The sequence below is a fragment of the Anolis carolinensis genome, chromosome 1, assembly GCF_035594765.1.
Source record: "Anolis carolinensis isolate JA03-04 chromosome 1, rAnoCar3.1.pri, whole genome shotgun sequence".
NCBI lineage: Eukaryota > Metazoa > Chordata > Lepidosauria > Squamata > Dactyloidae > Anolis > Anolis carolinensis.
The window spans coordinates 300,318,580-300,342,513 of NC_085841.1; the positions used below are offsets into that span (position 1 = coordinate 300,318,580).

The window sequence follows — 23,934 nt, forward strand, 5'->3', positions numbered from 1 at the left end:
TCTCAACATGTTCTAGAACAATTGGGAAAGCCACATTTGATTAATAATAGAGTTGGTGGGTGTTCTGCATGGTTAGGATTGTACCTAGAGCCTTAAATATCCTTGCAAATATGTTTTATAGTGAAAGTCGATAGGGACTTGAATAGAAATTGGGAGCTTCATCACTGTTATATGGTAAACTGTGGAGAGTGAAATTTAACTTGGGCGAGCTTCTGTATGAGATAGTCTATGGGTAATGAGTAGACAAGGAACACTCTTTTGAAGTATTTTTAGAATAAAGACCATTTGTGTTTTTTCCTCCTTTTAGAATGTGAACATTTAATATAAGGTTTAAATGATAACATGGGATGTAAATTATTCACAAGTCTAATACTTAATGACTTTTGGTCACTAGAAACATAGAACTGGTTCACAATTGCTGGGGGCTGCAATGAAAGGAGCACCAGATATTGTTAGACTTCAATTACCAGAAGACCCAGTCTTTATAGTCAGTTGTAAGGCATTCTGAGAGCTGAAGTACAACAACATTGGGGATATTCATGTTTGAGAACCCATGCTCTAAGTCTCTTACATTTTGTGGTATACAGTGTACCCTATAGAGATTTAGTTCACCCTCACGGGTAGATTTCAGTGATGTCCTTCTTCTGATGGAATTTCTTTCATTTGTTGAATGATGGAAGGGGCATTTTCCTCTCACTCTGCTATTCCTAGGTATTTTCAGAATCTGCTCTGTAGGTTTGGAGACCTTCTGAAGACTTTTTTTTCATGTCAGGAGCGACTTGAGAAACTGCAAGTTGCTTTTGGTGTGAGAGAATTGGTTATTCACAAGGACGTTGCCCACAGGATACCCGGATGTTTGATGTTTTACCATCCTTGTCATGGCTTCTGTCATGTCCCTGCATGGAAGCTGGGGCTGACAGAGCGAGCTCACCTGCTCTTCCCCGATTTGTACCTCCGATCTGTTGGTCAGCAGTCCTGCTGGCACAAGGGTTTAACCCATTTCGCCACTGGGGACTCCTACCTTCTGAACATGACTGGGAGGATTTCAGGAGGGAGAGAAGAGAAAATATATTTACTTTAATAGAAGGGCTTTGCTATGATGCTGGATTGAATACTGTGATATTTTACAAGGCAAGTAAACTCTTGGAACACAATGTCATTCTTGGCTTGGGTAACTGTAGGGGCTTCTTCCACACAGACATTTCATTAGTAGCGGAGTGATCTTAGGCCACTCAAATAAATCAATTCAAATTCTAACATTCTGAATCTGCACAGATCCTTCGGTGGTGATCTGTTAGTACTCAGTTTCTGGGTAATTTTTGCCAAAATGTCTCAGCCACTTAATGAGATGGATCTCATCATGTGTATCTAAGCAAGACTACCCGTATACATTTTGGCTGAGAAATCAGCAGCACACATTCTCTTTCTTCTTTGCCATGGAACTCATGTGTTATTGCTTAAATTGGGATACCCTGAGAAAGACACATTTTCAGAACTGGCATGCTGCCATTCTGTAACTTTAGTGTATTTCCTACAAATAACATAATATAGATACATTCATATGACGTGGTGCTTTTGCTACCACTTATAAAATTCTGTTAGCACTTAACTGTCACACTTCAAAGCTCTTTTTGTGAAAAAGCAAATACAGTATTTCAATAATTTTTTTAATGATCTTTATTAAAGATTTTCATAACATAAGAACAGCTGTGATTTGTGGGGAAGGGGTGGAGAGAGTTGGGGGATGATGGGAGGGAGGGGACTGTGAGGTTGGAGGGGGGAAAGAAGGAATTGGGGAAGGAGGGAGGGGGGTTGGTCTTCCGTTGTCTTCCATATCGGTTAGTATTATCTAGAATTTATAATTGTTCTTTCTGAGTTTATTGTGAAATATAATTTCTAAACTTTTCCCAGTTTGTTTGTTTAGTTCCTTTTCCTCTTGACTCTTTTAATAGAAATGTTAGTTTGTCCATTTCTTGAATTTCTGTCAGTTTCTGTATCCACATTTCTTTCGTTGGTATTTCAATAATTTTAAAAGGTGTAAAAATTCAACAGATGGATCAAAGTTTTAAAAATGTGTTACAGGGTCAAAACTGCCCTTTTATATCTGAGAACTGTGACTTAGTTATTTTTTTTCTTATTTTCCATGTTCAGATCTGGATACCATTGTGTATGTAACAAAAATGACATCATCTGCCCATAAGAAGAAAGTATGAGTAGGCCTGTGGAAACCCCAAAGTTTTCAGAAGTTGGGAATACAATTAAGAGGGGGAAAACATTTTTGTGTCCTTGGGGAAAAATACTATTAGGGGTGGTGGGGGGAAGCAAACAGAACATGACCTTGAACAAGAACTGTCTGCAGGTGAACACATTTAATTTACACTGTAAGTGGTAAAGTGATTTGCTGCAAAAATGGTGATTGTCCCAGTTTCAGATGCTAGCATACCTCAGTTAAAAAATCTTGACAAAAGAAACTTTTCACAAAGTTTTTTTAAATGACTGTCTGGCCCTGTCTATTTCCTCCCTTTCTTCTGTTTAGTTGGATTATTTTTTTTAGCAGTGGTAGGAATGGGATGATATTGGAGGAGAGTGGAGAAACACATATTTATCGGAAATAAACAATGCAATAAAGCTTGAGTGGATAAAGAATGGGATTCTGCTATAGCTGGATGCAGACTCTTGTTGTTACATGAGTCTGTATCCAGAATCCCATGCTAAGACCACAAGCATTGAAGTGATGATCATTCACCATCAATTTTACTGTACTCTCAACTCAAGAACAAAAAACAATGTTGGTGGACAGGAAAAGAGATTTAAAGATGGGCTTAAAGCTAGCCTTAAAAACTGTGGCATAGACACTGAGAACTGGGAAGTCCTGGCCCTAGAGCATTTGAGCTATTACCAACAATGTTGTGGATTTTGAAGAGGCATGAATGGAGGGCAAAAGGGAGAAACGTGTCAAGAGGAAAGCGTGTCAAGCCAACCCTTGTCGGGACGTCCTTCCACCTGGAAATCAATGTCCTCACTGTGAAAGAAGTGAGGGGCTTAAGAAAGTGGAGGCTAGTGAAAGAAAAAGAAAATCAAGCCTGAGTGCATTTAGATCAGTAGTTCTCAACCTGTGGGTCCCCAGGTGTTTTGGCCTACAGCTCCCAGAAATCTCAGCCAGTTTACCAGCTGCTAGGATTTCTGGGAGTTAAAGGCCAAAACATCTGGGGACCCACAGGTTGGGAACCATTGATTTAGAATAATCTTTTGTGTGGTTTTAGGTTTTTTATGCTTACCTGACCTGGGTCTTTAATTTCACATGTGCATATTCTTATTTTCGAATAAAAACTTTGTTGAACTACCTTGCGTTCCTCTTCATTTTTGTTGTGCAGAAACATATCCCTGTTTTTTTCATGGTATTTTTTCCTCTGCTACCAAAGTTTCTGTTAAAGATATAATGCCCAATACCAGACCTTCGTTGTTAAATGAGGTATATCTGCACCTCTGATTCAGAGTGTATCTATACTGTAGAATTAGTGCAGTTTGGCACCACACTAACTACACTAAGTGGGCTTATGGTAGGTGTAGTTTTACAAGGTCTTTAGCCTTTTCTGCCAAAGAGTGCTTGGCCCTCGCCAAACTGTAACTCCCTTGAGTCCATGGAATTGAGCCATGGCAGTTAAAGTTGTGTCAAACTAGATTCATTCTACAGAATAGATGTCCTCTCAATCAACCTTTCTTTACTTTGGTTATGTAGGTACATCACAAGCTTTCCCATAATTACTTTCATGATGTATATGTGTACATTTTAAATGTGGTATGTTGTAGTACTTTTACACTTATCTTGCAAATGCAGCATGTAATGTAGTTATATACGGTGTTGTGTGTTCAGCTGTAATCTCTTGGTGAATATGACTCACATTGTTCTATTCAAATATATGGCACCACATTTCAGATCATTCTGAGACTTTTTTGTAGTTTCTATAGGGTTCTACATTCATTGTACTGTCTTAATTTATCTTAGCTGTTTCCTGAAAGCAGAAACTGTATGAGAGATGAGAGCCTATTTAGTGCTACTTGCAGTATTTGTATAGCCCACCATTTGTATAGCCCACCATTTGTAGAGCCCATCTTTCACCATTGAGTATGCTGTCAGGACTGACAGGAGATCTGTATATGCCAGTACTAAGCAATGGCTTTTCAGTGCAACAGTAAACTGCAGTAATGTTTCTGATGTTCTGTATATGTTCCTTCAAGTCACCTGTTGACTTAAGTGACCCCATACATTTCATAGGGTTTTCTTTGGTGAGGAATAGTCAGATGGTTTTGCCAGTTCCTTCCTTGGAAATAACTTGCAGCACTTGGTATTCATTGGTGGTCTCCCATCAAAGTACAAACAGAGGCTGATCCAGTTTAGCTTTCAAGATCAGATGGGATCTGATGTTTTTATCTGATACTAAGCTCCACAGCTTCTAAATCAACTTCCCGAAGTGGACAAAGAGCTAGTGTGTGAATAGAACACACCATGTGTGTTTTGGCAAATAACTTTTATGTAATAGTGTGGCAAAGTATTATAAATAAACTTGTAGCCTATGTACCATAAACAATAACAGCATAACAATTCCAAAGAAGCGAAATACCACCAGGGAATTTTTTTTGAGTGCTATGGAAAATTCCCTCATGCTAAATAGTTATCTGAAATCATATCCTTCTGTACTTTTTTTCTTTTAAAAATAGTAAGAATATACTTTTCCACTTAGAACTTATCAACATAAGATAATTACATTGACTTACTTAATCAATTTAAAGTAAATCAGTTAGGACAATTGCCCCTGCTTAGGAAGTCACTCTTTATGTTTAAGCAAAATTGAAAATGGCCTTTGTAAGTAGACTGCTTATCTTAAATTGTTGCAGACGGTTCCCACTGCCAAAAGAAACCGGCGTCTCCTATATTTTAGGCTGTAGACAGACAATAGTTTTCAGAGACCTTGAACGTGCATTTTGAGTAGCTTCTCGTCTCTGGGTGTGCATATACATTTCTTTTGTCCTACAACTGCTTCTGGTCACTACACAAAGTTTTGTGGGATTTTAAAATGGTAGAAAAAACTGCAAAATACTGTTTACCGTGTATGAAAGAATAAGGGCATAAAATGATCCTTGATCCCTACCACTTTTTATAAAGCACTATAAAGCATAGATAAGGAATTTTGAACTGCGAGGCCTTCTCATCTGGCTCAAGTATCCCTATTAGAGGCCTCTCCTCCTACCCCTAACACTGCCTAGACCTTGCTCTTCTGCCCAGAGAATACTCTGTCTGTACTCATAAATCTGAAGTTTCTTCTTTTCTGTGCATTGAATAAGGTTACTGTTAATTCTCTCTGCTCTTGCTATGTCCCCTTTCTCCCTTTTTTTCATAAGTAACATATTTCTCTTTTTCCAAAGGAAAATTTCTGTCTGAGTTGATTTTTTTAATGTGTGATGATTTTTAAAATAACATTTGCTGCTTTGTATCCTGCTCATGGATAAGTATCTCATAATCTCCATCTCCTCAGCTCCATTGAGATATTTGCTAGCAGAAGGAATGGATGCTCACCTAGTATCCTAGTATTCAGAGAGGAAGAGAGAGAGAAACTTGGGAATGTGAGACAGACCCAGAGGAGGAAGGCAGGTTAGCCAAGTGAGGCAGTTGGCAGCATCCTGATGTTGGGGATGATGGGACAGGAGGACTTGGTGGAGAGGCTGAGGTGTGGAGAGGCAGGGAGTGGAGAAAAGGAAGCCAAAGATGTTGTTATTTACATATAATGGAAGTTAGGAGTATTAAAAGTCATCTTAGCTTATATAGTAGAGGCATCATAGTAACTTTGAAGTAGTCAGTTGATAAATATATGTCCCTTTTTGCTGTTCATGGTAAACTATGGCAACCTACCAGAGAGACAGTCTAGGTCATGGAGGAAGAGTCTGGGTCCTCAAAGGCAGCATGGAAAAAATCCCTATATCCATATAACCAGTATCCATAGTTTTATTTATCCATACCTGTCAAAATATGTCTCCTCTAGACATTTTGTCAAGGTCCTGCATCACAACTCTATGGTATTTTTGGACTAGAAGTCTTTCATTTCAGCAGGGTTCACTGTTATCACTGTTATCCAGGAACCTATCTCCCATGGATATGGCAGTTGTACTATATGTTTAAAGTTGTTTGGTACAGTATTTTTTTCTGGTGTGCTATGACATTAGATCAGGGGTTCTCAAATCTTTAAAGCTGCACATCCCTTTTTTGAAGGAATAGTTTCTTGTGAAGCCCCAATATACTTTTGGACACAAAGACTGCAATGCATTTTTAAATTTGACAGATGGGCTGTGCCAGTGGCAGATGGATGGAGAATGTTTGTGGGAATTAATTGGAAAAAAAATCCAATGCGCACTGCACATATCTTGTTTGTGGTGCAAAAAGAAAGGAAGAATAATACAACATTTAAAAAAAGAACAATTTTAACCAACATATTAACAGTATTTAAGTGGAAGACTTTAGGGGCCATCCAATACAACCCTCTTCTGCCATGCAAGAAAAGCACCCCCAACAAATGGCCACCCAGCCTTTGTGACAACAACAACAACAACAACAAGAACAAAAGCAACCCCAGGGGCCATTCATTTCTATCCCAATTTGTCATGCAGGAAAAACACAATCAAAACACTCTCAATAGATAGCCACCCAGGCTTTGTAACAATAACAATAATAACTGTAAGAGCAACCCCAGGGGCCATCCACTTCTACCCCATTCTGCCAAGCAAGGGAGGCTTTGCAGGTCATGGCGGCGGCTGCTCACTAGATCGGGGCTCTGCAGGCCGCATGCTTCATATACAGGGGTAGCATGGGGCCTTGTGGAGCACTAAGGGCTTCACGGAGCACAGTTTTCGAACGGCTGCATTAGATAATTGGATTTCATTACCTTATTCCCTTCTTTTCCTTGTGGTTAAGATGCCTATGTGTTTATGTGCTTGGTAACAAGTGTATGGGTGGAGGGAGCATAACAGCAGCCCCACACTTTGGGATGTAGCTCCAGTCATTACTGCCATGCAGTTCAAAAGTGCCTGCTTGGATCTAATTCAGCCTTTGGGCCAAAATAGGTTACCCACATCTGCCTGAAAAAATTACCTTTCTGGAAAAAAGCATAGCTCTACTCTAGCATTTGGCTCAGCAAAACACTAAAAAGAGTGAAATGTCAAGCCAAAAATAAGAGATGAGAGAGAAGAGAGCACTTTTTTTCAATGGGATTTCTGTTTTCTTAAGGAATATTGTTGGTATTTTAATTAATTCTAAGCTTTTTGAATAAGACACAATATGTTTTGCTTTTAGTTGTATGACATATTTTTCTGGACCTGATTCATAATGCAGATGAGCTGCAGTATTTAAATATACAGAGATAGACAGTCCTACTATGTCAGCACACCCACTGTTTTAACCGAGTGCATTTGCGAGTCTGTGCACTCAAAGCAGCAAAGTTGAAAGGAAAATTGTTCTGCTTTAAATTGTACAAAGCATAATAATGTTAGTGGACATTTGCTCAGCAGCCATAACAACACCACAGGTACTTAACAATTATGGCATGGTTTACAGATGACACCCTCTCATCTGCTATGTATAGAAAGGATCAGCCCATGACAGTGGAAAGATGCCTCTATGAGGTTGTTCAAATCTGTGCATGCTGTCACAGGATCTATGTTCACATGTATCTTTGTGCTATTCAGCCAGAGAAAATATATTCTAGTTCTAACTAAAATGTGTCAAAAATACAGAAAACAAAACAATGGGCCACTGATTGGGAACGTTCAATATATATTCCAGCCTCTAAGAAAGAGGGCACAGGTCCATTGCACTAATATCCCATACAAGCAAAGTGATACACCGAATTCTACAACAAAAACTTCATATATGAAGCAAGAAATGTCAGCTGTCCAAACTTAATTTGCAAAAAGGGATCATATTGTAAACATATATTGGATAGTGGAGTACAGGTACACCAATTTTTAAGAAGAAAATCAGACAGTGCTTTATAAATGATAGCAAAGGCGGAAGGCCTTGTTTGTGGGGATAAAGACAAGAGATTTTTCAGTGGTTGCACCCAAGCTACAGAAGTAACCCTATGCCTTGTCCTTCTGCCAGGAGAGAAAGATATTTTTATTTAGGAAGGCTTTAGACAAAGGCCTTCTGGAGGAGAAAGGGTACTTTTTATTTATGTGTTTTATGTTACTTTTAATTTATTTGTGTTTTAATAACATAGACGGTCTTTACTGAAACCAAGATATGCTACAGCATTCCTTTCATCTACCAAGCTTGTAACTCTATTGAAAAAAGAGACAAGATTAGTCTGGCATGACTTGTTCTTGAGAAATCCATGTTGACTGCTAGTAATCACAAATCACATCATTAGTTTGACTGTATTTTAATATTCTAACTTATTGCAACAATGACCCCACTTTAAAAAATGTTGTGAAATAATTTGAATAAAATACATTCAGTTACCACTACAGTTCTATACACATTATTTCAGGTAGAGTATACAGACAGTCCCCAAGTTACAAACAAGATAGGTTCTGTTGGTTTGTTCTTAAGTTGAACTTGTTTGTAAGTTGGAACAGGAAACTTTTAAGTGTAACTCTAGCCAAACACACAGACACACAAGCTTTGGATAGCATAGGGAAGGATTAACACTCCGGTGGTGCTTGTTTTGCTATCTGTGACCCTGCTCAGAAGATTTCACCTTACTTTCTGTCACTGTAATAATGTCAGGACCCTGGCTGCAGAGCACCAATAACCTTACACAGAGGCCAGTCTCTATCTAATATCTTTATTAAAGAAATATATAAAATCAATAAAAACAAGTGAAGAATATAGTTCAGAAGCAGACCTTTCAGATGAGGTCAAATATAGTCCAGAAATGTATTGTCCAATATAAGATATTAGAGTTCAAAGTTTTAATCCACTTGACCGAAACACACACTTTGCCAAGCAATAGTGTGGGGAAATAACAGAGTCTTAGAGTCCAATGAAGCTTGCCAACAAGGCTGGAAATAAACTTGATTCTTGACTAGATCCGTGACTGGAGGCAAGACGAACATGAAGCATGAACAGAGTCCGTGGTAAAACCGTGAGACAGGGCAAGGCTTGAAGCTTGATCCGGGAAGCAAGGAACTGGGATTACGAAGTCCACACACGATCTCTCTCCTCAAGCTGATCAAGTGACTCCGCAAAGAATCCCTCGCGCCAAACACCTATATTGGGTCTCGTTTTCCCACCAACAGAACTCTTTCCCTAGAGAACGAGAAGCGAAACCCAACTCTGTCCAGATGCATGACTCCTTAGAATTTCCCAAGGGAAGCAGACCTAATCAGCCATTTGTTTGGCAGCGATTCTCAGGCTTCTCCTATTAGCCTCCCTGACTCCCCTGTCTTTAGAATAATTTTCCCTCCTGGGAAACGGAGGGGAGTTCTGCCCAAGGCCTGTTTGGCTGAATCCTTGAGGGCAAACATCAACATCCTGCAGGTGAAGAGACTCCGGCTCTTGCTGAACCGGCGAAAACCCCATGTTTTCCTCTTCGTCTGCCACAATAGTACTAGGAACAGGACTACAAGGCCCATGAGTCATCACAAATAATTGGATTCTGAAAAATTTGGCTTGTGGAAACTAGGATTGGTGCTAAAACTTCCATAGAGACACCTTTTCCCCATGATAACTCTTTCAGGAGTAAATTTCCCTCCCGAGCAGTAGATTTCTCTCACTTTCTGTTGTTGTCACGACCCAGGCTGCAGAGCACCAATAACCATACACAGAGGCCAGAATCTATCTAATATCTTTATTGTAGGAATATATAAAGTTAATAAAAACAAGTGTAGAAAATAGTCCAGAATTAGACCTTTCAGGAAAGGTCAGAATTAGTCCAAAAAAGCAATGTCCAATAAGAAATATTAAGGTCCAAAGTTGTAATCCAATAACCGAAACACTCACTTTGCCAAGCAAAGTGAGGGGAGATGACAAGGTCCTTTAGTCCATGAAACTTGAGCGAGGCTAGGAAATAACTTGATACTTGAAACAAGGCTTGAACGTGGAACAAGGTAACTAAGAACAAGAACAAGGTCCGTGGAATAACTTGATAAATCCGTGGAACAAGGCAAGGATTGATCCTGGGAAACAAGGCAAAGTCCGTAGATAAACAAAGGCTGGGAAGCAAGGCGAAGGCTGGATAGCAAGGCAAGGCTTGAGCAGGAGCGAGGCTTGAACCGGAGCGCGCTGTCCAGACACAACTCGCTCCGTAGGCTGACGAATTGACTCCGCGAAGTTACTACGCGGGTAAAACACCTAAATAGAGTCTAGCTTCCCGCCGAAGCAGTTCTCTGGGAATCAGAACCGAAAGCTAACTCTGAGACCAGATGTGAGACTCCCCAAAGATTCTCACGAGAAGCAGTCTTAATTGGCCACATTCTTAGCTGCAATCCTCGCACTCCTGCGCGAAGCTGAATCTAAACTTCTCTGTTGTTTACAAAACTCCCGGCGCAAGAATACGGGAGAAGTAGGCTCTGGGCTTGTTTGACATACTTCTGGGAGACAACTTTCTTGCAGGTGCAAGGTTCCCAGATCTGCCTGGGAAAGATCTGGCTGAGAGGAATCCAGTTCAGACTGGGAAGGTAAAAAACCCAAGTTTTCATCTTCATCAGGAATTACAATGTCCTGAGCAGGACTACAAGGCCCATGAGTCATCACACTATCCCCCTCCTCAAGGCCCCTCCCAACCTGGGGCCCTCTCCCCGAGGCGCGAGGTCGCGGCTTGGCGGGATAGGTCTGATGAAAGCGACGGGTTAGATCAGGAGCATGGACTGTGGAGGCGTCTTCCCAAGAGCGTTCTTCAGGGCCAAAACCCACCCAGTCAATGAGATATTGTAGGCGGCGGCGGTGAAAGCGAGAATCCAAAATGTCCTCAACCTCGAACTCCTCCTCCCCATTCATCAAAACAGGAGGGGGGGCCGGTTGGTCTGTATCAGGACGCACACCATCCGCCGGAAGGAGCAGGGAGCGGTGAAACACTGGGTGAATGCGCATTGAACGCGGAAGTTGGAGTTTGAAAGTCACGGGGTTTAATTGCGCCACCACTGGATAGGGGCCAATGAAACGGGCATCTAACTTCCGGCAAGGGCGGTGGGAGGGCAGAAAGCGAGTGGACAGGAAAACCCGATCTCCTACCTTGATTTCGGGACCCGGCTGGCGATGTTTGTCAGCGTGGCGTTTATAGTCCTCCTTGGCTTGGTCCAGTTGCTGGAGCAAAAGTTGTTGCACCGCTGTGAGTTCCTGCAGCCAATCCTCTGCTGCGGGAACCTCTGAAGTTTCAATGACAGGGGGAAAGAAACGTGGATGGAAGCCGTAGTTTGCAAAGAACGGCGTTTCTTTTGTAGAAGCTTGAACTCCATTGTTGTAGGCAAACTCAGACAGTGGTAACAGAGAAGCCCAATTGTCCTGTTGATAGTTTACATAACAGCGAAGATACTGCTCCAAAGTGGCATTGGTGCGCTCCGTTTGCCCATCTGTTTGGGGATGATGAGCTGAAGATAAGCGAGAGTCTATGCCCAATAGTTTTTGTAGTGCCTTCCAAAAACGAGAGGTGAATTGAGATCCACGGTCTGTGACTAAACTCTTGGGCAATCCATGTAGTCTGAAGACATGTTGAAGAAATAAATCCGCAGTTTCCTTGGCCGTGGGGAGGCCTTCGCAGGGAATGAAATGGGCTAACTTGGTGAATAGGTCCACCACCACTAAGATCGTGGTGAACCCACAGGAAGGTGGTAGGTCAGTGATGAAATCCGCGGAAATTATTTCCCATGGGCGAGATGGGGTAGGAAGGGGGTGTAAAAGCCCTGAGGGCTTCTCCCTTCGTATCTTGGAGCGCTGGCATACTGGGCAGGTGTTGACATATTTTTCCACATCCTTGCGGATCTTGGGCCACCAAAAATCCCTTAGGATCAGATGCATAGTTTTAAATAGTCCGAAGTGCCCTGCTGGTTTGCAGTCATGACACAGACGAAGCGCCTTTTCCCTGCCCGGTCCGGGTGGGATATAGACATGATTTCTATAGCAGAGCAGCCCATCTTTAAGCGAAAAGGGGAAATGCAGACCTTGGCGAAGTTGGTCCTGCGCCCAGGCATCTGCTTGCTGACTAGCCCTGATTTCTTGAGCACAGATGGGTCCTGGAGTAGGGGAAGTTGAACCAATGGGAATGGATTTGGTGTTCCCCACCGTGAGCATGGCAAAGTTCTCAGGTTGTAGCAGTTGGGATTCAAAGGTCTCCTTGCGTCCTGCAGCGTATTCCGGTTTACGTGACAGGGCGTCTGCTTGCTTGGTTTGGGCTGGGGTCACATAATGGATCTGGAAGTTGAAACGTTCAAAGAATAAAGCCCAACGTTGCTGCCTCTGATTTAGTTTGCGGGCAGTTCTTAGATGTTCTAGATTACGATGATCAGTGTGGACTTCAATGGGAAATTTGGCCCCTTCTAGCCAATGTCTCCAAGTTTCAAAGGCTGCCTTTATGGCCAGTAGTTCTTTTTCCCAAATGGTGTAATTCCTCTCTGGTGTGGTTAGTTGACGAGAATAAAAGGCACAGGGGTGGAGGTGATCTCCCACCGGTTGTAAGAGTACAGCCCCAATTGCCACATCAGAGGCGTCCGCTTGCACCACAAAAGGGGTTCCAGGATTTGGGTGCTGTAGAATTGGCTGGGAGGTGAATAGTTTCTTTAGTTGCTGGAACCCTTTCTCTGCTTGATCAGTCCAGCGGAAAGGCTGCTTTCCACGGATGCAGCTAGTGATGGGGTCGGACCAGCGGGCAAAATCTGGAATGAACTTGCGGTAGTAGTTCGCGAACCCCAAGAAACGCTGCACCTCTTTCTTGTTAGTTGGCGCCCGCCATTCCAATACTGCTGAAACTTTGGCTGGATCCATGGAAAGCCCTAGAGGCGAGATGCGGTAACCAAGGAAATCTACCTCTTGTAGATCAAAAGCGCATTTTTCCAGCTTGGCATAAAGTCCATGATCCCGCAATCGTTGTAACACCATTTTGACGTGGTTCTCATGTTCTGATTGTGATCTGGAAAACACCAAAAAATCGTCCAGGTAGATTATCAAGAACCTGTCTAGATAGTCCTGAAAAATGTCATTGACAAAATGCTGGAACGTTGCGGGGGCTCCGCATAAACCGAAATTCATAACTCGGGACTCAAATAATCCGAATTTGGTCTGGAAGGCGGTCTTCCACTCGTCCCCTTCCCTGATGCGAATTAAGTTGTAAGCCCCCCGAAGATCCAGCTTGGTGTAAACCTTGGCTCCTCGAAGCCGATCCAGTAGATCCGAGATTAAAGGCAGGGGATAGCTGTTCCGCTTGGTGATATTGTTCAATGCTCTGTAGTCCACCACCAAGCGTAGTTCCCCTGACTTCTTCTTCACAAACATCACTGGGGAGGCGGCTGGGGATTGAGAGGGTCTGATGAATCCCTTGCGAAGGTTTGTCTCTAGGAATTCCCTGAGAGCTTCTTGCTCTGGTTCAGTCAGGGAGTAGAGATGCCCTCGCGGGATCGGGGCCCCCTCCACCAAGTCAATGGCACAGTCATAAGGTCTATGTGGGGGTAATTTTTCGGCTTCTTTCTCATTGAATACATCCCAATACTCGGAGTACTTCTTTGGCAAGGTGATGATGGGCTCGGTGTCTGTGGCATGGCATACCTTGGCTACGAGGCAATGGTTTTGGCAGTACGGTGAAGCAAACTGCAGTTCTCTGTTGGACCAGGAGATGTTAGGGTCGTGGAGAGTCAGCCATGGAATTCCCAAAATCACAGGGAAATGGGGAACCTCGGTAACAAAGAAGGAAATCTCTTCCATATGTTCCCTTATCCACATCCTGGTGGGTTCCGACCACTGACTTACGGGGCCCGTCTTGAGGGGACGGCCGTCTATGGCTTGCACCACACGGGCATTCTTGAAATCATGATATTGTAATCCCAGAGAGTCGGCATACTCTCTATCGATGAAATTGTTGGTAGCTCCAGAGTCTATCATGGCGTGGATCATGACGGGTCCCCTTTTTGCTGACCATAATGTGACCACGAGAAGGAACAGGACCCCGGTTGGCGGCTCTTGGATGGATTTTTTGACCGGGTTGGCGAGCCCCTCTACACCCGGTCGTTGGCTTCCCCCGCCGGCTGTGTGCCAGTCGGCTCAGACGCCTTCGTCTCCGTGGAGGACGCCGCCGCAAGACGGGCGGCAGGCTTCCCTTTGGCTGGGCACTCTCTGGCGAAGTGGCCCCCGTTCCCGCAGTACCAGCAGAGGTTTAAGCGTTGACGACGGGCCTTCTCGGCGGCATCTAGTCTGGGACGCACATTGCCCAACTGCATCGGCACCTCCTCGCCTCCTCTGGGGTATGGGGTTGGCGGTGGGGGTCTCCACACCGGACGTGGCTGAACGCTGGCGGGAGCGGGGGGTTTTGCCCCGGCTCTACTGCCCTGGCCTCGAACCCACTGTTTCCTGTTGGCAATCATGACTTCAGCCCGTAAACATTGATCAATGAGTGCCTCGAGGGTCTGGGGAGGATCCACCTTGGAGATTTCTTCCAGCATTTCAATGTTGAGACCCTCCCGGAATTGTCCCCTGAGGGCTACATCGTTCCAGCCGGTGTTGTGGGCCAGCACTCGGAACTCGGCTATATACTGAGACATAGGTCTGTCTCCTTGGAAAAGGCGACGGAGTTTGTGACCGGCTGCCTCCAAATTGTCCTCGATTCCCCAAGTCTCCTTGAGGTGGTCCAAGAAGTGTTGCGCTGATCTTAGGTGTGGAGAGGCTTGGTCGAACAGTGCCGTCGCCCAGCTGGCCGCTGGCCCGTCTAGAAGACTGTAAACCCATGCCACTTTGATGTCTTCTTGGGGAAACTCGGCAGCACGGGCCTCCAGATAAGCTTGACATTGGCGACGGAAGACATGAACCTTAGAAGCTTCTCCAGTAAACTTGGTTGGCAACGCCATGGCCGGAAGACGAACTCCGCGTTCCTTCAAACCCCTTATTTCTCCATCCTGTGCATTGAGCTTATCACGGATTCGGTCCACCTCTTCCTTGTCGATGGTGTAGGTAATCGGCTGGCCGCTCGGCCCAGGTACGGTTCCGGTAGACATTCTGGCCGAGGTTAATTGGTGCTTAGGGTGGCGGAGTCAAACTGTCACGACCCAGGCTGCAGAGCACCAATAACCATACACAGAGGCCAGAATCTATCTAATATCTTTATTGTAGGAATATATAAAGTTAATAAAAACAAGTGTAGAAAATAGTCCAGAATTAGACCTTTCAGGAAAGGTCAGAATTAGTCCAAAAAAGCAATGTCCAATAAGAAATATTAAGGTCCAAAGTTGTAATCCAATAACCGAAACACTCACTTTGCCAAGCAAAGTGAGGGGAGATGACAAGGTCCTTTAGTCCATGAAACTTGAGCGAGGCTAGGAAATAACTTGATACTTGAAACAAGGCTTGAACGTGGAACAAGGTAACTAAGAACAAGAACAAGGTCCGTGGAATAACTTGATAAATCCGTGGAACAAGGCAAGGATTGATCCTGGGAAACAAGGCAAAGTCCGTAGATAAACAAAGGCTGGGAAGCAAGGCGAAGGCTGGATAGCAAGGCAAGGCTTGAGCAGGAGCGAGGCTTGAACCGGAGCGCGCTGTCCAGACACAACTCGCTCCGTAGGCTGACGAATTGACTCCGCGAAGTTACTACGCGGGTAAAACACCTAAATAGAGTCTAGCTTCCCGCCGAAGCAGTTCTCTGGGAATCAGAACCGAAAGCTAACTCTGAGACCAGATGTGAGACTCCCCAAAGATTCTCACGAGAAGCAGTCTTAATTGGCCACATTCTTAGCTGCAATCCTCGCACTCCTGCGCGAAGCTGAATCTAAACTTCTCTGTTGTTTACAAAACTCCCGGCGCAAGAATACGGGAGAAGTAGGCTCTGGGCTTGTTTGACATACTTCTGGGAGACAACTTTCTTGCAGGTGCAAGGTTCCCAGATCTGCCTGGGAAAGATCTGGCTGAGAGGAATCCAGTTCAGACTGGGAAGGTAAAAAACCCAAGTTTTCATCTTCATCAGGAATTACAATGTCCTGAGCAGGACTACAAGGCCCATGAGTCATCACAGTTGTCTCATCCCCGTTTGTAACTATCAGTTGTTTGTAAACTGGATGTTTGTAACTCGGCAACTGCAAAAACTAGCGTATGACAAAAACCAGATTTCATTCCATAGATCATAGTTCTTAAAACATCTTGATAATAAGGCATTTCACTTCAAATTCATATCCTAGCGGAAGGCTTCCATATGGTTTGCTGGTGTAGGTGTACTTTGGAGTGCTTTGCCAATTACACAGGAGACAGGTGGTTTGAAATTGTATGAAGGGACGTGCCAGTTGTGAGTGATGGAGTCTCAAGGGATTAAAGAGCAACAGGTTATCAGAGTCTGAAAGGATTAAGAGTTTTTCTTCACTGTAGTGAAAGGATCAAAAGCTTTCAAAGCTTCACATTTTGAACACTTGCTACAGTATTTGGACTATTTGGGAAATATTGCTTTAGATCGAAAAGGAATACAGTTTCATTTTCTATGAGATACAATTGAAACTGTTTGCTTACACGCAGAAAACAAATTACTTTTATTGTAAATCACTTATGAATTATTCTCCCTACTGTTCTTAATGTATGTTTTGTTGCAGGATTGTTGTTTTTTTTAACAGTTTTTCCATTATAGCCCTATTATTCTCCCAATCATCATACATATTGTAAGTAGTTCTTTCTTTTAGTTTCCCAGCACTTTATTGTGCATGTAAAGAAGGTTTATTCAACCTGCAAACAGCAGGAGCCTTGTCATTCCCTGAGCCTTGCATTCCACTGAAAATACTCTGAATTCTTAACAAATAATAAATATTAATAACAGGGTTCTTTGAACTGGCAGTCTCTTTGCTATTAAAATTCACCTGTTCTTTCTACTTATCTTTTAAAAAACTAATTACTATAATCCCCTGATTGTAACACTGAAGTAACTTGCACCAGAGGGGTGTGTGATGAGCAATGGATTATGTCAGAAAAAATCAGCAGAACTGTAATATATTACAGGTTCTGATATCTGAGGTGTATTAACCCAAGAGAGATTATTTAGGCTGTGGGAGATATATACAAGTATAAGGGATTCACAAGGTCATCACCCTTACAGATGTTTGAAATTCCTTTGCTGTCACTTAGAGGTGAAGGGATTGATTTAGGATGGTACTGGTTATCTACATTTAGGATAGTCTGTGATAGAAATCCATTGCTATGTCTGACAGACAGAGGTATATGGCATGCACCTATTCTAAGTGACTTTCCATTGGCCACAGGTGGAGAAAGAGAAAGGAGCTATCACGCCACTTTTCCTTGCTTGGAGATGCCAATTGGCAGAGTTTAGAGTACAAGAGATTATGTGTAAATCACTTGAAAAACAGACACCCTTGGAGGATGTGATTGTTGCATGGTTTGCACTATATTGTGTGGGAGAGGTCATGTCCCCTAAAGAACTGATGACTGGTCATGTAGCTTTTTAAAATGCTTTTTAAAAAGGATGTTGTGCATCCTTAATTTGGAAGTCTGCAGAGATTCTACAGCAGATACAACTCCAGGCTTTTCCTTTGACAAAGACTCATAGGCCAGTCACTGAACCCATGTTTTTCATGCAAAAGGCCTGCACTTCGATCCCTGCTGTCTCCATAAAGTATGGGAAGAAACACATCTGAAACTTTGAGCAACTGCCTCCTGTTAGCAAATTGAGATAGACTGTGTTACTCGATGTAAAATAACTTCCTGTATTCTTGTGAATATATGTGAGTGTTGTTCACTGCCCTTTTCTTCTGACTATGACTAACATTAAATAAGGTATCATATGTAATCCAAGCACTGGGTTAAAAGAGTTTTAAAACCTAACAAGAAGGAGGAAACTGAAACCCCCGGTATTTTTGACATGTAGATAGCTTGATTACAATGGATTTTGGGCGATCCAGTGCCCACACACTAGTAAGACCTAAATGTCTGGCTGGCTAGAAATAACTCCAAGTAGAACCTTGCTAGTGACATTGCATCTGGTGATCATGTGGCTGCACCCCCTGTTGTGACCTCATCTGAAGTAACATCACTGGCAAGGCTCTACTGGGGAGCTGCTTCTGACTGGCAAAACAACGACAGTGAAGACAGCCTCAAGGAGAACAAAGCATCGGTGCTAATGTGCTCTTGGCCTGACTGGCTTTGTGGACTGAAAAAGGGCTTCTGTATTGGTACACTGGACTTGTGCTGTAAGTAGAGAACTCCGGAGCATTTCACCTGGTATAGTTTATCTAAACTTAGAGGTTCATGGTTCCATTTTATGATTGCTGGGTGTCTTTGAATCATTCTGGTTAACATGGTAGCCATCACTGTGGTAGCCTTGAACATTTTTGTTGGCTGAGATAGATTTCTGTACACGTAGTTTACAATAAATCTGAAGTAGTACTATCCACACTGTATTGAGCTTGGATTAAAATTATACACACTCCTTTTTGGAATGATGAGTGAAAATATGCTTGGCAGTTCTAAACTGTGGATGAAAGGGACTAAAACAATATTCTTTTTAAAGACCAAGTGTTCAAACTGTTGCTAAGTAATTGCAAGTTTTCTTTTTTTGGAGCCAAATTTATTGTTTAGCCACATATAGCAGAGCTTTCCTGCAGAATTTCTATTTTTGTTTCTTTCTGTTATTCTTGTCTTTATTTCAACACACACTTCCCAAACCTACTTCTGGTATTTCTGTTAATATCACATTGCACATATTACACATGCAAGACAGATCTTGTGAATTTTTTTTCCATGTCAGGAGCAACTTGAGAAACTTCAAGTCGCTTCTGGTGTGAGAGAATTCACCATCTGCAAGGACGTTGCCCAGGGGATGCCCAGATGTTTTATGTTTTCTTATTTATTTATTTATTACATGCATTTATACCCCGCCCTTCTCCCCGAGGGGACTCAGAGCGGCTTACATTCTGCCATGATGGCCAGAAACAAATATACTATAAAAACAAAACAATTAAAACATGATAAAAACATGATAAAAACATGATAAAAAGTATACAAAAATTAAAACGCTGGAAAGCAGCGATATTGCACCATCCTCAGCCATTCACTACTGCTACAATTACAGATTTGTGACCCGATTACAACAGCCAATGAGCTTATTCGCTGAATGCCTGGGCGCAGAGCCAAGTTTTTAGTTTTCTTCTAAATCCCAGGAGGGATGGGGTTTGCCGGATATTGCTGGGAAGGGAGTTCCACAGCCAAGGAGCCACCACCGAGAAGGCCCTGTCCCTCTTCCCCACCAGCCGCGCCTGCGAGGCAGGTGGGATCGAGAGCAGGGCCTCCCCGGAAGATCTTAAGGTTCTAACGGGCTCATAGGAGGAGATACGTTCGGATAGATAGGCAGGACCAGAACCGTTTAGGGCTTTGTAGGTCAAAACCAGCACTTTGAATTGGGCTCGGTAGCATATCGGCAGCCAGTGGAGCTGGCTTAGCAGGGGGGTTGTACGCCCCCTGTAAGCCGCTCCCGTTATTAACCTGGCTGCCGCCCGCTGCACCAGCTGGAGCTTCCGGGCCGTCTTCAAAGGCAGCCCCACGTAGAGTGCATTGCAGTAATCCAGCCGGGATGTGACCAGAGCGTGGACCACCATGGCCAAGTCAGGCCTCCCAAGGAACGGGCGCAGCTGGAGCACGAGGTGGAGTTGTGCGAAGGCTCTCCCGGCCACCGCTGAAACCTGAGGCTCCAGGCTCAGTGATGAGTCCAGGATCACCCCCAGACTGCGAACCTGCATCTTTAGGGGGAGTGCGACCCCGTCCAACACAGGCTGTAACCCTATTCCCTGTTCAGCCTTGCGACTAACTAGGAGGACCTCCGTCTTGTCTGGATTCAATTTCAATTTATTGGTCCTCAACCAGTCCGACATCGGCCAGACACCGGTTCAGGACCTGGACAGCCTCCTTAGTGACAGGTGGAAAGGAGTGACAGAGCTGGACATCATCTGCGTACAGATGACATCTTACCCCGAAACTCCGGATGATCTCTCCCAGCGGCTTCATGTAGATGTTAAACAACATGGGGGACAATATCGACCCCTGCGGGACCCCACAGGACAACGGCTGTGGAGCCGAGCAGGTGTCCCCCAGTGACACCATCTGGGATCGTCCCTCCAGGAAGGACCGGAGCCACTGCAGAACAGTGCCTCCAATGCCCAACCCGGCGAGTCATCCCAGAAGGATACCGTGGTCAACGGTATCAAAGGCCGCTGAGAGGTCCAGCAGAACCAGCAAGGACACACTCCCCTTGTCCAGTTCCTGGTGAAGATCATCGACTAAGGCGACCAAGGCTGTCTCGGTGCCATGCAGTCTGAGCCAGACTGTGCCGGATCGAGAATATCAGCATCTACCAATAATGCCTGGAGTTGCGCTGCCACCACCCATTCCACGACCTTGCCCAAAAAGGGGAGATTGGAAATCGGCCGATAGTTATCCAATTTAGTGGGGTCCAGTGATGGCTTTTTCAACAGCGGTTTTATCACAGCCAATTTGAAGCTCGCTGGAAAAATGCCATCCCTAAGGGAGGCATTCACCACCACCTTCACCCACTCGGCCAATCCCCCTCTGGCTTCTCTCACCAGCCAGGATGGGCAGGGGTCTAGGATGCAGGTAGTGGCCCTCGCCTCTCCAAGCACCTTGTCCGCATCCTCGAGCTCAATTAATTGAAAAGAATCCATCAAAATAGGACAAGAAGGTGCTCGTGTTACATCCCCGGAGATTGCCGTTAATATGGCGTCGAAGCCAGAGTGGATCAGAGTGACTTTATCCGCGAAGAACCGAGCAAATGCTTCACAGCGAGCTGCCAGGGATCCCATCTTGAGTGGTGGGATTTAACAAACCTCTGACAACTCGAAACAGCTCTGCCGGACGGTTCTTCGCGGACGCAATATTAGTTACAAAGAAGGCGTTATTTGCAGCATCTATTGCCGTGGCATACGCCTTCAGAAAGAGGCACAGCCGTGTTCGGTCTGATTCGTTCCACTTCGAACGCCACACGCGCTCTAGACCCCTCTTCTTTCGCTTCATCGCTGCCAACTCCTCAGTGAACCAAGGAGATGGTTGAGCTCCGCTACTTGAGAGGGGGTGTTCTGGAGCGATTGTGTCAATTGCCCTGGTTAACTCCCTATTCCAGAAAGAAACCAGGGCATCGGCAGAATCGCCAGCCGAAGTGGCGGGAAACTCCCCAAGAGCCGTCAGGAATCCATCAGGATCCATAAGCCTCCTGGGGCGGACCATTTTAATAGGTCCTCCACCCCTGCAGAGGTTGGGGGGCGCAGCCAGTCTAAACCTGAGCAGGTAATGGTCGGTCCATGGCAAGGGAGCGATGGTCAGCTCCTCCACACCTCCATCATCTTCCCATCCCTGACAGAAAACCAAGTCCAAGGTATGTCCTGCACTGTGTGTGGGGCCAGATACCACTTGGGACAGCCCCATGGCTGCCATGGTGGCCATGAAGTCCTGAGCTGCTCCTGAAAGGGTGGCCTCCGCATGGACATTGAAGTCACCCAGCACCAAAAGGCGCTGGGACTCCAACGCCAGGCCCAAGACCACCCCCGCTAGCTCAGGCAGGGAGACTGTAGTGCAGCGGGGTGGACGGTACACTAACAGAATCCCTAACCTGTCCCGGATACCCACTCTCAGGTAGAGACATTCGAACGAGGTTGACTGTGGGATAGGGCACCTGGTCAGGGGGATGGACTCCTTATAGACCACTGCGACCCCACCTCCCCGTCCTCCAGATCTTGGCTGGTGCTGCACGGAGTACCCGGGAGGACAGAGCTGGGTGAGATTAACCCCCCCTGCTTCGTCCAACCAGGTCTCCGTTATGCACGCCAGGTCTGCTTTTTCATCCAGGATCAAATCCTGGATAATAGCCGATTTTCCATTGATAGACCTGGCGTTCAGCAGCACCACCCTTAATCCAGAGGATCCGCCGACTTGGGCATCCAACTTTATCATATCAGGAGACTGCTTTAATTCTACCAAAAATCTTGCTTTGGGCCGAATTAGTTCCCTAGTCCGAATTTGTTTTGGTCTCCCTTTCCCGTATCTCCCCCGCCCCAAAATTACTTCAATGGGGGCTCCTCGGCTGGACAACTCCCCCCATCAGTCTGAACACCCTCCCTTCTAACCGACATCCAACTTAGGCTGGCTTCCAGTAGCAAGGTAGTAGGGCTGGAGGTAGGGCAACAGGACGCCCTTCTTCTGTGCTGGCAAGCAGCAGGTGGTAGCAGCAAGAAGTGTCCAAAAGCAGGTGTTTTATAGGCCTTCCTCCACCTTCTTCTTTTCCTCCCTACCCCAGAGTAGGAAGGTAGTAGGGCTGGAGGTAGGGCAACAGACTCCCTTCTTCTGTGCTGGCAAGCAGCAGGTGGTAGCAGCAAGCCTTTTGGAGGCTTCTCTCATGACCTTGCATGGTGAGCTGGAGCTGACAGAAAGAGTTCACCTGCTCTCCCTGGATTCGAACTGCCAACCTGTTAATCAGCAGTCCTGCCGGCACAAGGGTTTAATCCACTGTGCCACCAGGGTCTCCATCTTGTCAATCAGTTATAGTGAGGGAAATGCATGCTATGATATGCATGCTTTAAAATTGCTCAAAATGTTGTGCAAAAGTTGGTGATATAAAAGTTGGAGCTATATGTTGCTTAGCCTTCCTTTAAAGATAGACTGCTTAGTTTTATGCCACTTGGTTTATTGTTCATATGCTTGTCTTCTAAGTGTAGTGAAAAGTGACAAGCCAGAGGATCAGATCTGATGGTTTCAAGTAACAGAGAGATACATTTTGCTCAAATATTAGAAGGAACCTCGTGAAAGTAAGAGCAGTCTGACAATGGAACCAATTACCTAGAAAAGGGATAGGGAGGGATTCCTTCTCTGGATATCATCAAAAATAGGTTGGACAGCTACTTACTTGCTTGAGATGCCCTAGCTGGAGATCATGAGAACTTGATGGCCAATGGGACCTTGTCCAACTCTCTGATTCTATCATGCTGGTACATTAAAATACGGTTTGCTACCATCAAGAGAAAATGCATTAGTCCCCAAAATTTTTCAAATAATTAGCATATATTGATTTTTAATAAATACAATTTTATTAATAATTACTGTATTTTGAGTAGAAGCACAATTCATTTCACTATAGTGAGAAGGACTATAGGTAGGTTATTTTTGTGCATGCTTAGTCTGCCGACCAGGTTTTATCGGCAACATGCTCTCTTTTCTTATGGTTTTAATCTTTAAACAGACTTGGAGTTAACACAGAGCAGGGATGGAGTAAAGAATAAAGATGGTGGTGAGGGAGACCAGCTTTCCCCTCACTAAAGTTATAATGTTACTCTCATTGTTTTAGGCAGTAATGTATATTCTGTTTTGGAGTTTCAGCTAGGGAAAAGATATTATTATCTTGTAGAAATAGTAGTAGTATTGGTTGAAGATACAATGAAATAATATATTTGGTATATAGTAAAAGAATAGGAAGTATATTTTCTTTATTATATCCTGGATGCATTTCAGTAACTAGTTTTGCCTGTTAAAATCTGGAAAGAAAACCCACCCCAAAACAGCAGGTGGTTCTTTTTTGGAGAAGTATTAGAGACAAAAAAAGAAGGCGACCCACAATACTACATATTTGTGGCTTTTGAAGGGATATTGTTTCACAAAATGAAATAAAATAAAATAAACCATTTTAAATTTTATGTTAAGGCTTCAAGGGGCTCATGGGGCAAGAGCTCACAAACAGCAAAATAGAGGCAGAGACTTGAACT

General features: G+C 44.2%; 1 protein-coding gene across 3 annotated transcripts in view; it reads left to right on the top strand.

Annotated features, from left to right (window-relative positions):
• tspan18 (tetraspanin 18) overlaps positions 1–23,934 on the top strand; it is a 225,094-nt gene that overhangs the window by 12,370 nt on the left and 188,790 nt on the right. The window lies entirely within an intron of this gene.